We start from the raw sequence: 14642 nt of genomic DNA, 5'->3' as shown, positions 1-14642 counted from the left end.
GGGCCTAAATAAAAGGATTTTTCATAATTATTTTGGTATTTATTTAAATATTTATACTTAGGTGTGTGTTATTTATGCTATGTACATTGACTCACCATTACCATATTTTTTCTTACCATTTTGCATACTCTTTATTCCTTATAAAAAAATTTCATGCAAGCTTGTCTTATTTTTGGTGTAACTCCATCCCAACAAAAATCCAAAAAAACTAGTTCTATTTATGTGTATATTTTTTCACTATTGTGATTTTTTCCTTCCTACATCTATTCTCTATTACTCTCATAAATTAAACCACAAAAAATATTCATCTTTTTATGGTAGAGTTATAATGAGAGATATTTATTTTGACCCCTTTATATTTTTTCCACCTATATTATTTATATTTGACATGTACATATTTTTTTAGACCCCTCAATATTTGATTTTCTTTGTTGTACTATTCACTTATATCATGATCTCAATAATATCTTCAATTATAGACCTACCAAATAAGGTCAAGGGTATGTGGCATGCATGCATGCACCATGGGGAGCTCACTCTTGGAGGTATTCAAAAGAATCATCCAAAGAAGGACCTCACAAGGACCTTGTGCAGTGGAATTAACAGTCGGTTTTGCTGAATTTTAAAACATCATATGATCCCCGAATTTGAAAAGGTGATACAAACAAAAGTTGTAGCTCATGAGCTGAACTTGCACCTCCAATTTTTTCATATTTTTTTGAGCTACGCACTGTGAGCTATGATTTTATTGGTGGACCCCAGTTTGCCCATGCTATGCAGCCACACTCCCTCTTCCACCTTATCATTTTCCTCTTTCACACACACTCCTCCCTCTCCTTCCCACTCCCAAACCTGCAACTCCCATGACCTAATTCACCCTCTTCACCATTGCCACATCTCTCACACCTCCATAGCCTTCATCCTCCATTTCTACACCCTATGTGTCCCCCTTTCTCTCTACATATATGTCCATATTACCATACTCTCTTCAGCTTTGTAAAGAACGCCAAAAAATCAGCAAAAAATCCAAGGATAACCTCTGCAAATGAAGGCTTTTATAATGAATTTTCCAAGGTTTGAAGATAACATAGCTTCATCGACACGCGCTACTTCGCTATGCTGACTGCTTCTTCTTCCGGTGCTGTAAAGAGGTGAATGTCAACTTCTCCAAAGCTTCAACCTCTCTTTACAAGCTCATCCCTTCTGTAACTTTTCTCATCATATATCTCACCATATGGTGAATGATTTTGTAAATATTTTTTAGTGATAATTACTAACTACTAACCACTAACCTTATTGTAAAATGCACCCTCTACTAGAGTAGGTACTCCCAAATTATTCACTCAATCCTCTCTCCTTTCATCCTCAATAATTCTCTTCCCTTGAGCCCACATCCATGTGACTCAAAGGACAAGAGAGACCCACCCTCATTAAAAAAAAATAAAGATATGCATAATCTTTTTTTCCTTCAAATAAACTTGATTAGGCTTAATCCAAATCGGGGCTTCTAAAACCTATAAATAGAGCCCTTCTCTCCCTTGTAAATGACATGATCACACTACACCACACCATTCTCAACACATAACACACCACTCTTCAAGCCTAGTTGTGTAGAGTGTGTGCATTGTGAGTGCTCTATTCCATCACTACACATAGGTGCATGGAGAAGCTTGAAGTTAGTTATGCCATCTAGAGGAGTGGAGTGATACTATACTCTGCAATCACATTTGTAGCCTACTCTTATCCATAAATAAGATTCATAGTTTTGGGTGCAATTGTATGATGCAACTACGACTCTTCTCTCCAAATTGACTTGATAAGTTGGCTCATCAGGTGGTTGAAGGTATATTGTCCTTGAAGTTTGTTGTGTCATTTCATGCTTGGTGGTTTGAGGGCTTGTTGAATTGTTTGCCTAAAAGGTAAATTGTAAGAGGGTGCTCGGTGAGAGGGCTCCCGTGACCCTAAGACAATTTGTGTATTGGCAACAAGGTCAAGTTTTGTCATTAGGAGATTTCGGAGGTCTTTTGGAGGGCCTTTTGGAAGAGAGAGGAAAATAAGCTCCTCCAATGAGAGAAGAGCCTACGCTACGTAGAAAAATAGATTGATATTAACAAAAATATAAAAGGTGTCCCTCTCCTCATTTAATAATCTAGTGGTCCTTGAAGACGATCACTCTCTTTCATTTAATGCGAGCACCTTTTTTCAGAAGGTAGATGCGGTGCATTTGATACGGCTTACGTCATCACTAGAATTCAAAAAGTTACAAAACTATCAAGTGGTGGAAGATTTTGAAACTTTTGATACTGTCAATGCGTCCGGAACGCCCAAATATCCTAGAAATGAATGTCCAATTGACTAGCTCCGACATCCAAAGAGGCAAAGAATGTCAAAAACCCCTAAAAGAACATTTTACTAACGGCGCGCGAGGGGGCATTCCAAAATTTTGGAATGCCTCATCGCGCGCCGTTAGTAAAAAGCCCCTTTTTTTCCTCTTTTAGAGAGCTTTTTGAGAGGAAAATGCCAAAAAATCTCTAGAAAGGCCTCCATCTATCACATAGGTTTTTTCTTCATCATCTTAGCCTTACAGATCATAATTTCGGGTCTATAAGAGTGAGCACGCACACCCATTGTTACAATTCTACACACACACACACACACACACACACACACACACACACACACACACACACAGAGGCAGACAAATATAACATACACACAAACACACAGAGACACAAATATAACATACACACACACAGACAGACACACACAGAGACACACACACTCACAAACACACAGACACACAAATATAACACACACACACACACACACACACAAACACGAAGAGCCTCTCTCTCTCTCTCTCTCTCTCTCTCTCTGTCTCTCCTCTCTCTCTCTCTCTCTCTCTCTCTATTTCTCTCTACTATAGGCGCGCGTAGAGAGGCACAACCGGTGTGCATGTCTCTATGCGCGCCTTTAGTACTGTGCATCCACCAGTGTATGTGTTTATGTGTGTATGTGTGAGTGTTATAGAGAGAGGAAGTAAGGCGGGGGAAAGAGAGAGAGAGAGAGTGTCTTTCTGTTATCTTATACTAACGGTGCGAGGAGGTGTTTTTTGAGTTCAAAACATGCTCCACGCGCGCCGTTAGTAATGGGAGTCTCTCACTCTCTCTCTCTCTTTAAATATGCTAAGCTATAGAAAGGAGAGGGAGAGGGAGAGAGAGAGAGAGAGAGAGAGATAGATAGATAGATTTTGTTATCGTCCTCGGAGGTCAAATATGACCTATGGGACCAAAGTTACATGTGATGTAGTATGTGTATGGCTGATGAGTGACTCTCGATGCTCCAAAATTGTAGTGATGAGAGTCGCAATGGAGATCCCACACTTTGGCTGGGAGAGGAAAGTGTGTAGGTCTAAGTTATGGCTGAAAATGTGAGAGAAGCAAGTTCGGATGTGATCAAAAGCTGAGCACTCTAGTAGTGTGTGGTACTCAGACTCTCGAACTTGCAGTGAGCATAATGTGCACAATCGATTTGACTCTTCTCCATTGCCCCAACGCGCTATCTCGCATCGAAGGAAATGGGAGCTAAGTCGAATTGCTGCGATAGTGCGTATCGCGGACAAGGGAATAGGCTCAAGCATGTAAGTGTGAGTACGGTTTCCTCTCTCAGCGAAGAACATGGTTTTGTAGTTGGGGGCAATATAGGTGGTGTAATGTATGAAGCGTGACCCACCGGATTTCTCCCAAGCCGTAATACATTGGCGTTGTAGAAAAGCTTCATTCACTTGAGAGTCAATTGAAGCATCATGTAGCAAGTGTAATGCATCCCATCTCCCAAACCACTTCTTTATGTCTTGCATCCATCCCGTGCTCAAGATCTTGCTTTTATGCGTCTTTTGAACTTTTTTGCTTGCTTCCCATGCAATTGTAGGAATCGAAGTCGATGTGAGGGGTTTTGACGCATCTTTATCATGTACTCCACAACCTTTTCCATGCCCATAACCTCAATTGGAAGAGATCCCGACTCAAGAAGTAGGAGCATATATGGTATTTGTGTCTTAACTTGGAGAAAGTTTGTAAGAAAACTCTTTTGGACATTCTCAAACTCTTTCCAAGTAGACTTTGAGATGCTCCCGCCCCACACTTCAACTCCATAAAGAAGAACCGGTGTCACCAATGCATCAAAAAGATACTTCTTGAGAACCCAACACTTGATGTTTCCCGCATTACACATGTTCTCAAATGCATAATATGCTCTCTTTCCCGCTTCCAAACGACGCATAACACATTCATGCCACTTGTGATTGGATGGAACCTCAAGGCCAAGGTACTTAAAGCTCTCAACAACTTCAAGTGTCTCGTTGTTGTACACAATGCATGGCTTCTCCTTATGGTTGGTTTTCACAAGCATAACCTTTTTTTTGGATGCATTTACAATTAGCCCACTATGCAAGCAAAAGTTCTCAAGGACAACCTTAAGCTTTTGTGCATCTTCTAAAGTGTGTGCTAGAAGCACTACATCATCCGCATACAACAAAAGCATGATTACCGCATTGCAAATAGTGACCTCTTCAATGCCTTCTTCTTGCATAAAGTCAAGTACCATTTGTTCCAATTGATCGATGCATAGACCAAAGAGAGTTGGTGACAATGGACATCCTTGTTTAACCCCAATAGTGCTTACAAAAATTTCTGAAATTTCTCTTCCCATGCGCAATTGACAAATCACCTTCTCATAGATTCGAGAAACCGCAAGCATAAACTCACTTGGCACTTGGAGTTCTTCCATCCTTCTCCACAAATTGTTACGTGGAATCATATCAAAGGCTTTTTTAAAGTCCACAAAACAACAATACAATCGCTTGCCTTTCAACCGACTTTCCTCTATGAGAACACGAAGAGTGACAAGATGATCAATGGTGCTATGGCATCGACGAAAACCCGCTTGTCCCTTTGCACGCTTGTCATTCTCTTCAGCCCAATCACTCAATTTCATCTCCATTATGCACCCAAACAACTTTTCCATAAGAGACCCAATCATTATAGTCCGGTAGTTGCTTACATTCTTTACATCCCCTCCTTTATGCAAAGGCTTAACCCAATTAGTACTCCAATCATAAGGCATACCATGTTGAAGTGCAATGTTGAACATATCACACATCCACTCATGGGTAAAATCTCCCGTCCATTTGATCATCTCCGGCTTGATACCTTGAATATCTCCCGCTTTGCGAGTGGCCAACTTTTCAAGCCCACCGCATACATCCTCAATAGTAAAAAAAGATGGCATACATGGGAGTGAACCATAACATGGCGTTTTTTTAGTATTTTCTTGCTCATATAATTGCTTACAATGTGTGTACATATCCACTAGACTCAAGTTACCAAAATTCTCAACCCGCTTGCCTCTCAAGTTTCTCCAAAACCTTCCACATGCATGTGCCTTTTCTTGGACTTGAAATTCTTGTTGCTTTACTTCCCATCTTCTTCTCTTCTTTTGAATCAATGCCTTGTATGTATGCAAATGACTTTGATAGTTGTCTTTGTCCATAGTTGCATCAAGCTTTATCAAGGACTTTCGAGCATCTTGACATTCTTTATCAAACCACCTTTTGCGTGATCTATCTTTGTTGATACCATGGAGATGCTTTATGGCAAAGCATTCTTCCGCACAAGAACAAATAGCTTTTTTGAAAGATTCCCATTTAGTTTCCAATGGTGCATCACATTGAAGCTTTGTCATCCATAATTTTTGCTCAACCATTTCAATGTACATTGGTGCCCGTTTGAAATCCATACATAGTGATAACTTCTCTTTCCTTTGGCTGAGATTATCATGCTTAGTTGCTTCTCCACATGAAAGGTCAATACATAAGGTGCGATGGTCGGATTCCGGGGTCCATTGACCAAACATAAAACTCTTTATGAGATACATGATGGCTTCAGAGAGTAGCATATAGTCAATCACACTATCCCCATTATGTCTTCTACATGTAAATCCATTGGTTCCGCTCCACAAAGATACACCATTGGCAATGAGCATACCCGTGCTATTACACATGTGTAAAAGTAACTTTCCATAGTGATTCGGCTCTTTCTCATCCATTGAAGTACGATCATACAAGTGAACTTCCTCCAAATCCCTTGAAATGTATGGCATATCAAATTGTTGAGTATCATGTTGCAATGTTTTTGTGCGAGCATTCATATCCCCAAATACAATAACATCACCTTCACCTTTGAAATAAGCAATGTCCTCTTCCAAATCAGAAAATGGTTGATCTCTATCCATGCAAGCATAAAAGGGAGAATCATGATGAGGAATGTAGCAACCGGCTACAAAAATGGGTGCTCTTTTTGGTGTCATAATTTTCAGCCATACATAACGTTTGTACTTGTCATCTTTCACAATTGATACAAAATCTTCCAATCCTTTCTTAACCATACATGCTAACCCTCCTTGTCCTCTTCGTTGCTTGAGATTCTTTGACCACATCAATGAATGTACATTGTAATCCTCCAAGCCGTTAATCCTTTGTGTATCATGCTCCCAAGTTTCAACAAGAAGTACAACATCGGCTTTGCTTGTTAGTTCATCAATGCCAACCCCCGCATTCCATGGGTATCCATTACAATTCCAAAAGCATATTTTCAATTGTAACTCGGTCTCATAGGTCACGCATCCCTATTTGCCTGAGAGACTTGCCTCCTCCTTGGGCACATTTTCTTCATGAGAGATCTCCTTGTTTTTATTATTCTTTTCCTCATATGCCTTGCGACGCATATTTTGTTGCTTAATAGTGAGATCTTCACATACAAAACATTTTGTATCCCTCAAATAGATCCAACTATTATCAAGGATAATCTTTCGCTTGGTCTCATCCGGCATGGTGCATACAATTGGCCGTTCTCCCGAGCGAGGAGCTCCTTGCTTCCCCACTCTATGTGCTCCATAGACCATAACTCCGGACATGCCAAAGTGGGTTTTGAAGAAATCTTCAATAACAATGGCAAGAGAAGGAGGTGTCTCTAACTTCTCTTCGGGAATTCCACGAATAACAATGTTCTTGGAAGGTCGCTCCCGTTCCTTCAACTCCTCCACATCCACATTCTCAACATTCTTTGTTTGAACCATAGCTTGCATGAGTGAGGAATTAGAAACCACATTGCTACCACATACATCAGCCCAAGACTTGTTTGTGCATACATTTTTCATGTCGCATACATTCCGGCTCATAGTGTCAAATTTCTCCTCTTTCAATACATGGTCATGCTCTACTTTGCTCATCCGCTCCTTCAAAGCATTCAAGTCCACAAGAGAGCGTTTACATTCCTTGACTTCCTCTTCAAGTTGCATCAAACGTGTTGTTTGCATCTCAAGTGTCCTCTTGAGATTCTCATTCTCAACCACAAGTACCCTTAGTGTGCCATTCTCCATTGCAAGTGCTCGTAAGTCTTTTCCTTGTTTGTTTACGGTCTCTTGCAATGATACCAAGTACACCATGATCATGGTTTCCGATGTCGTTGGTTGGGTGGTTGTGTTGCTATCTCCACACTTAGGAGATTTTGGATCATTTTCCACAATGGTTGTGGACCTTGTTGAAGAAGAAGAACCCTTGCGAGTGCCGGAAGACATTGTATGTAAAATAGGAGATGAGAATCAATTTTGTTGAACCTGTTCACTTCGGAAATGCTGCTACAGAAATGCCTTTCATAACTCTAAAAATTTCTGTCTTTACATCAATGCGTAGAGGACTTTGTGCTCTTCGATTGAGGCTATAGATCACCCAAATCGGAGTTCGGATGAAGAAGTTATGATCAAAAGAGTGAACTGCTGTCTACTAGGTCAAAAAACGGCTGCACTGAGAGAGAGAGAGAGAGAGAGAGAGAGAGAGAGAGAGAGAGAGAGAGAGAGAGAGAGAGAGAGAGAGAGCATGGTGCAAAAGTGCAATAGAGAAACATGGGTAGGCTTTCTTGAAAGATAATTGTCCAAAAATCACTAAAAAGAGCTTTGTACTAACGGCGCGCAGATGGGCATTCTAGCATTTTAGAATGCCTCCTCGCGCGCCTTAAGTAAAGAGCCCATTTTTTGGGGTTTTTTGACATTTTTTGCCTCTCCGGATGTCGGAATGAGACAAGTAGACATTCGTTTTTAGGGTATTTTGGCGTTTCGGACGCATTGGTGGTGTCAAAAGCCTCAAAATCTATCACTATTTGACAGTTTGTGACTTTTCAACTTTCAGTGATGACGTAAGCTGCCTTGAATGCGTCGTACCTGCCTCCTGAAAAAGACGCTCACATTAAATAAAAAAGTGACTGTTTTCAAGGACGATTGGGAATATAAATCTACTTTTTAAAGTGTCTGGTTGTCCTTTTGGATGTACTCACAAGGTGCAAGTGCATTTTAAAAACAGTTTCTAGAGAGAGAAATACAATTTCTTACAAGGCCCTCCAAATGACCTCCGAAATTTTCTAATAATTGTCCCTCTATTTCTCATCAAGCTTTGTGTGCATCTAGTCTTTAAGGCTAAGACTGATTTGCTCATCTGGCGTGGTGAATGTTTGTGTTTGGTGTGTGTGGTTATCTTGCATTCCCCTGTCTTTGTGCGTTTGAGTACAAGGAGATATCACGTGCGTCCTAGTTCGCATCTACAACTAGGTGGTGCCCCTTTTCTTGTTTGGTTTCTGGCTGTGGGTTGTTGTTCTCTGATTGTGCTTGCCCCAGCCCCAATTGAGCAGCACGGGAGCCTTGAAGGGTGTTTAGAGGCCGCTCTTCTTGTTGCCCTCCCTGGACCGCCTCAAATTGGTGCCCCCACTGAGGACTGACTTTGTGCTTATTGTTGTTGTATTGCATGAATGCTTGAGTTTCAGGATAATGAAGTAGATTATATGAATCATGAAAACTTGTATGACCGAGTTTAATTTCAAGGCAACAAAAATTGATCTAGAATATGGTTTGGATTAGCATAACATAAGAAAGGAAAGAAACATTTTCACATAAGAATCTAGAATTCATGCTGAAAGACCTTTCAAAACTTTGTGTAGTTAGTTGATGTCATGAGAGGAAATGATTGTTTGGAACTAATCTTTGTGTGGTTCTAGCATTGAGAGACTATTACACGCTATACCTTTGATGATATCCCAATCTTCTTCGGAAATCTAGAAGAAGATGTTGATGATTTTCTTGCTGATTTTAGAATGGTTTGTCGTATCCTTGGTAAAAGGGATGACATTGAAAAAGGGGATTTTCTATTGCTATGCCTTAGAGGAAACGCTAAGCAATGGTTTTGGAGTATGTCTTCTCAGATTGAAGATGGATATACCCAAATTTCCAAAGCTTTGAAGACCAGATTCTCTAAATTTCCAACAACAGAGACAGCATGGGCTTCATTAGGGAGACTTCAACAACATGGTGAAGACTACTATGCTTATGAGGATATTTTTTCTCGTCAATGGGGAAGATGTGGGTTTATTTCTACATTTCCAGATTATGTAAAAATGGAGCAATTTATTTCGGGTTTGTCTCCTTTCCTAAAGACTAAGGTTACTTGTAGTGGACCCTCTACCTTTGAAGAAGCGGTCGCTATTGCCCGAAGGAAGTTTCACAAGTACTTCTACATCAAAAATGGTTTCCATCATGCTGGAAGAACCAACCATCATGAAATTTTTTCTATCAAGGAGTCATCTCCTTTGCCATACTTGTCTCCTTCTACTCCGACTTGAAGAAGTTACTTACATGCCAACTGATTATTCAAGTGCTAAAGTGTGTGGCCAAGATTCAAATGTGGAATCTCTTTCTTCTACCTTTATCACAAGCATGCAAAAATCGACACAAGATATCTCAAATGGAATTGATGATTCAATAATGGATACATCCAACCTTTTGGCAGAGGACCAATTTCTAGTCCGAGCAGATGAAGCTTTTGTGCAATATGAGTCTATGGAGAATGAAGACGTTGAAGGTAACCTTGATCTTATGGAATGTTCTGAGAGTGTATCTTGTCTAAAAGAAGAGAGTGAAGAGGAAAATGAAATCATAGGTGGGGAGATCATAGACCACATTGATCCTAAAGAGATGATTGTGTACATGGAATGCCAACTCCAAAACAAAGTAGAAGAGTGCGAGTTGAATCCATGTGAGGATAATATTCAAGAAGTGTTTGAGGATGTTGAAAAGAATTGGTATGACCCATGTATATTAATCATGGAGGAACGTATCATGCAAGAAGCCAAATTTTTCACAAAATCAAACAGTAATCCATCAACCTTTGAGGTGGTACAATGTGAGGAGTTACAACCTTGCCAAAGGGGGGGCTTAGAAGGGGATGAAGAACATGGGAGAGTAGTAAAAAATAAAATCATAAGAGGAAACTGTCAGAAGGGTATCATTCTCTCCAATGGTCTTTTAGTGGGTGGCTCTTCATTCATGGGACAATCTCTTAGCAAGAAAATCCAAGTTTTTGAAGCCCCAATCATCTTCACATTGGGTTTCACCTCTTCAAAGTCAACTTCTCATCTCTTCACATATACCTTTCATCGGGGGCACCATACCTTCTTAAGTGGAAGAGGACATGAATACTTGGTGATGAACGGATGTTTCCAAACCTTCTTCATTTGGTTCTTTGGTGTATGGAGGTCACACATTGTGATGCTTTTGGTCTTCATCATAAATGAAAAACTTGTTGATTGCTACATGTGGATATTTCATCAATCAGTACCAAAATCTATTCTCTTCCAATGTGTTGGAAGCAATAGAAACCTTCATCTATTATCTACTTATGTGGTAAACTATCTGCAATGTCTTCGAATAGCAGCTGGAAGCATGGATCAAGCTTTCCTAAATCATAAAGGTCATATAATTTTTGACTTGATGAGCCTACCCAGGTTGAATGAAATTTATGAGCTACAGTTCAGGAATTTGCTCATACAAGCTCTTGAAGATCATAGCAGATACATCAACTTTACACAACAGGAAGAGCAACCAATCTTTTATATCACATTCATAGTGATAGATGCAATGATGGACAACAATAAAATCTACAAGTTTCTTTAACCAAAATCAGTAAGTGATTCCATACCATACATCTCTCTTTGGGAAAGATATTTCAAGATCTTTGATCCTGGGGGGTGCTTATGGAAACTTTCTCAATGGAGGAGGTTTACTCCGTCACTTCATTACATCTTGCTATTTACTTTGAGAACCTTTCATATCACACAAGATTTATTAATCATACAGCAAAGGTTCTTCAAAAATGAGAGCAGACAAAGACAGACGTTACACAATCTATATGTTGTATGATCGGATAAATGGTACATGAATGTACCATTATCTAAGGGGAGGGCTAATGATAGCCGTTTTTTGGCTTTCCATAATTGCCATAGTAAGCTACCTCACCCTATCAAATCACTCCAACATTTTGTTTATCCCTACCATTTCACTGTACATAGGCGTGTGTGATTTAGGAGACTTTTCCCATATCTTCTTAAAAACCCTTAATTAGCTAGTCACTGGGCTAGTTGAGCCAAAAAATAAATAAATATAATAAATATAATTATATTATGGACCATTTGTGTGTAAATATTTCATTGTATATAGGGCCTAAAAAAAAGGGATTTTCATAATTATTTTGGTATTTATTTAAATATTTATGCTTAGGTGTGTATTATTTATGCTATGTACATTGACTCACCATTACCATATTTTTTCTTACCATTTTGCATACTCTTTATTCCTTATAAAAAAATATCATGCAAGCTTGTCTTATTTTTGGTGGAACTCCATCCCAACAAAAATCCAAAAAAACTAGTTCTATTTATGTGTATATTTTTTCACTATTGTGATTTTTTCCTTCCTACATCTATTCTCTATTACTCTCATAAATTAGACCACAAAAAATATTCATCTCTTTATGGTAGACTTATAATGAGAGAGATTTATTTTGACCCCTTTATATTTTTTCCACCTATATTATTTATATTTGACGTGTACATATTTTTTTAGACCCCTCAATATTTGATTTTCTTAGTTGTACTATTCATTTATATCATGATCTCAACAATATCTTCAATTATAGACCAACCAAATAAGGTCAAGGGTATGTGGAATGCACGCATGCACCATGGGGAGCTCACTCTTGGAGGTATTCAAAAGAATCATCCAAAGAAGGACCTTGTGCACTAGAAAAAATAGTCGGTTTTGCTGAATTTTTAAAGATCACATGCTCCCCGAATTTGAAAAGGTGATACAAAAAAAAGTTGTAGCTTGTGATCTGAACATTTCACCTTTAAATGTTTTCATATTTTTTTGAGCTACGAGCTGTGAGCTATGATTTTATTGGTGGACCTCAGACTGCCCATGCTATGCAGCCACACTCCCTCTTCCACTTTATCATTTTCCTCTTTCACACACACTCCTCCCTCTCCTTCCCACTCCCAAACCTGCAACTCCCATGACCTAATTCATACTCTTCACCATTGCCACATCTCTCACACCTCCATAGCCTTCATCCTCGATTTCTACACCCTATGTGTCCCCCTTTCTCTCTACATATATGTCCATATTACCATACTCTCTTCAGCTTTGTAAAGAACGCCAAAAAATCAGCAAAACATCCAAGGATAACCTATGCAAATGAAGGCTTTTATCATGAATTTTCCAAGGTTTGAAGATAACATAGCTTCATCGACACGTGCTACTTCGCTATGCTGACTGCTTCTTCTTCCGGTGCTATAAAGAGGTGAATGTCAACTTCTCCAAAGCTTCAACCTCTTTTTACAAGCTCATCCCTTCTCTAACTTTTCTCATCATATATCTCACCATATGGTGAATGATTTTGTAAATATTTTTTAGTGATAATTACTAACTACTAACCACTAACCTTATTGTAAAATGCACCCTCTACTAGAGTAGGCACTCCCAAATTCTTCACTCAATCCTCTCTCCTTTCATCCTCAATACTTCTCTTCCCTTGAGCCCACATCCGTGTGACTCAAAGGACAAGAGATACCCACCCTCATTAAAAAAAATTAAAAATATGCATAATCTTTTTTTCCTTCAAATAAACTTGATTAGGCTTAATCCAAATCGGGGCTTCTAAAACCTATAAATAGAGCCCTTCTCTCCCTTGTAAATGATCGCATGATCACACTACACCACACCATTCTCAACACATAACACACCACTCTTTAAGCCTAGTTATGTAGAGTGTGTGCATTGTGAGTGCTCTATTCCATCACTACACATAGGTGCATGGAGAAGCTTGAAGTTAGTTATGCCATCTAGAGGAGTGGAGTGATACTATACTCTGCAATCACACTTGTAGCCTACTCTTATCCATAAATAAGATTCATAGTTTTGGGTGCAATTGTATGCTGCAACTACGACTCTTCTCTCCAAATTGACTTGATAAGTTGGCTCATCAGGTGGTTGAAGGTATATTATCCTTGAAGTTTGTTGTGCCATTTCATGCTTGGTGGTTTGAGGGCTTGTTGAATTGTTTGCCTAAATGGTTAATTGTAAGAGGGTGCTCGGTGAGAGGGCTCCCGTGACCCTAAGACAATTTGTGTATTGGCAACAAGGTCAAGTTTTTTGTTGTCCCTCTATTTCTCATCAAGCTTTGTGTGCATCTAGTCTTTAAGGCTAAGACTGAGTTGCTCAAGTTAATTTGTGCTCTTCACCTCTCTCTGGCGTGGTGAATGTTTGTGTTTGGTGTGTGTGGCTATCTTGCATTCCCCTCTCTTAGTGCGTTTGAGTACAAGGAGATATTACGTGCGTCCTAGTTAGCATCTACAACTAGGTGGTGCCCATTTTCTTGATTGGTTTCTAGCTGTGGGTTGTTGTTGTCTCTCATTGTGCTTGCCCCAACCCCAATTGAGCAGCACGGGAGCCTCGAAGGGTGTTTAGAGGCCGCTCTTCTTGTTGTCTGCCCCGGACCGCCTCAATACATGTGCGAAGCATAGCATATGGTACAAATGGGTGCAAGGCAGGGAGAATACATCCAAGCTTCTGGCATCGAACGGGAATCCACATCCTACACAATGGTAGAACCCATTAAGTGCCACCTCGCTAATGCTCTGCTTAAAATCCACAGGAGGAAAAGGCTTCATCAAACTGGCTCCCACGTTATGTGAAGTCCTCTCCATGGTGACAAAAAATTTAAAGTGCTCTAATTCCTGTGCTATGTTGGTCTCTACTTCTGCATGTAGTGACTATGAAACAAAGAAGACCACATCTAATTTAAGTCTCAATAACCCAACAAAAGCAGATTGCTGAAAAGAATATGCAGCGTGAATCTTATCCCTTATTTGCAATACCACATATAGGACAAGCACTTACTCTATATGCTATAAACACAAGCTTGATGTGGTATATGATATGCACTGTGCTATATAGTACATAGCACAATCCAAGTATAATGTGCTATAAGTGCTACATAGAGTATGCACTGTAGATGATAGCAGAGAGACTTTTTAAAATACCAGATATAGCCCATAAATTTTCTCTATATATGCTATATAGCACAAGCTTGTTGGGTATATGATATGCAGTGGGCTATATGAGACATAACACATAGCATATAGCACAAATATTGTGCTATGTAGCACATATCACAATTAGTGATGTGCTATGTAACACATAGCAAA

This window comes from Adiantum capillus-veneris, chromosome 2, assembly GCF_014529385.1.
Source record: "Adiantum capillus-veneris isolate H3 chromosome 2, ASM1452938v2, whole genome shotgun sequence".
Classification (NCBI taxonomy): Eukaryota; Viridiplantae; Streptophyta; class Polypodiopsida; order Polypodiales; family Pteridaceae; genus Adiantum; species Adiantum capillus-veneris.
This window is presented reverse-complemented; position numbering follows the sequence as displayed.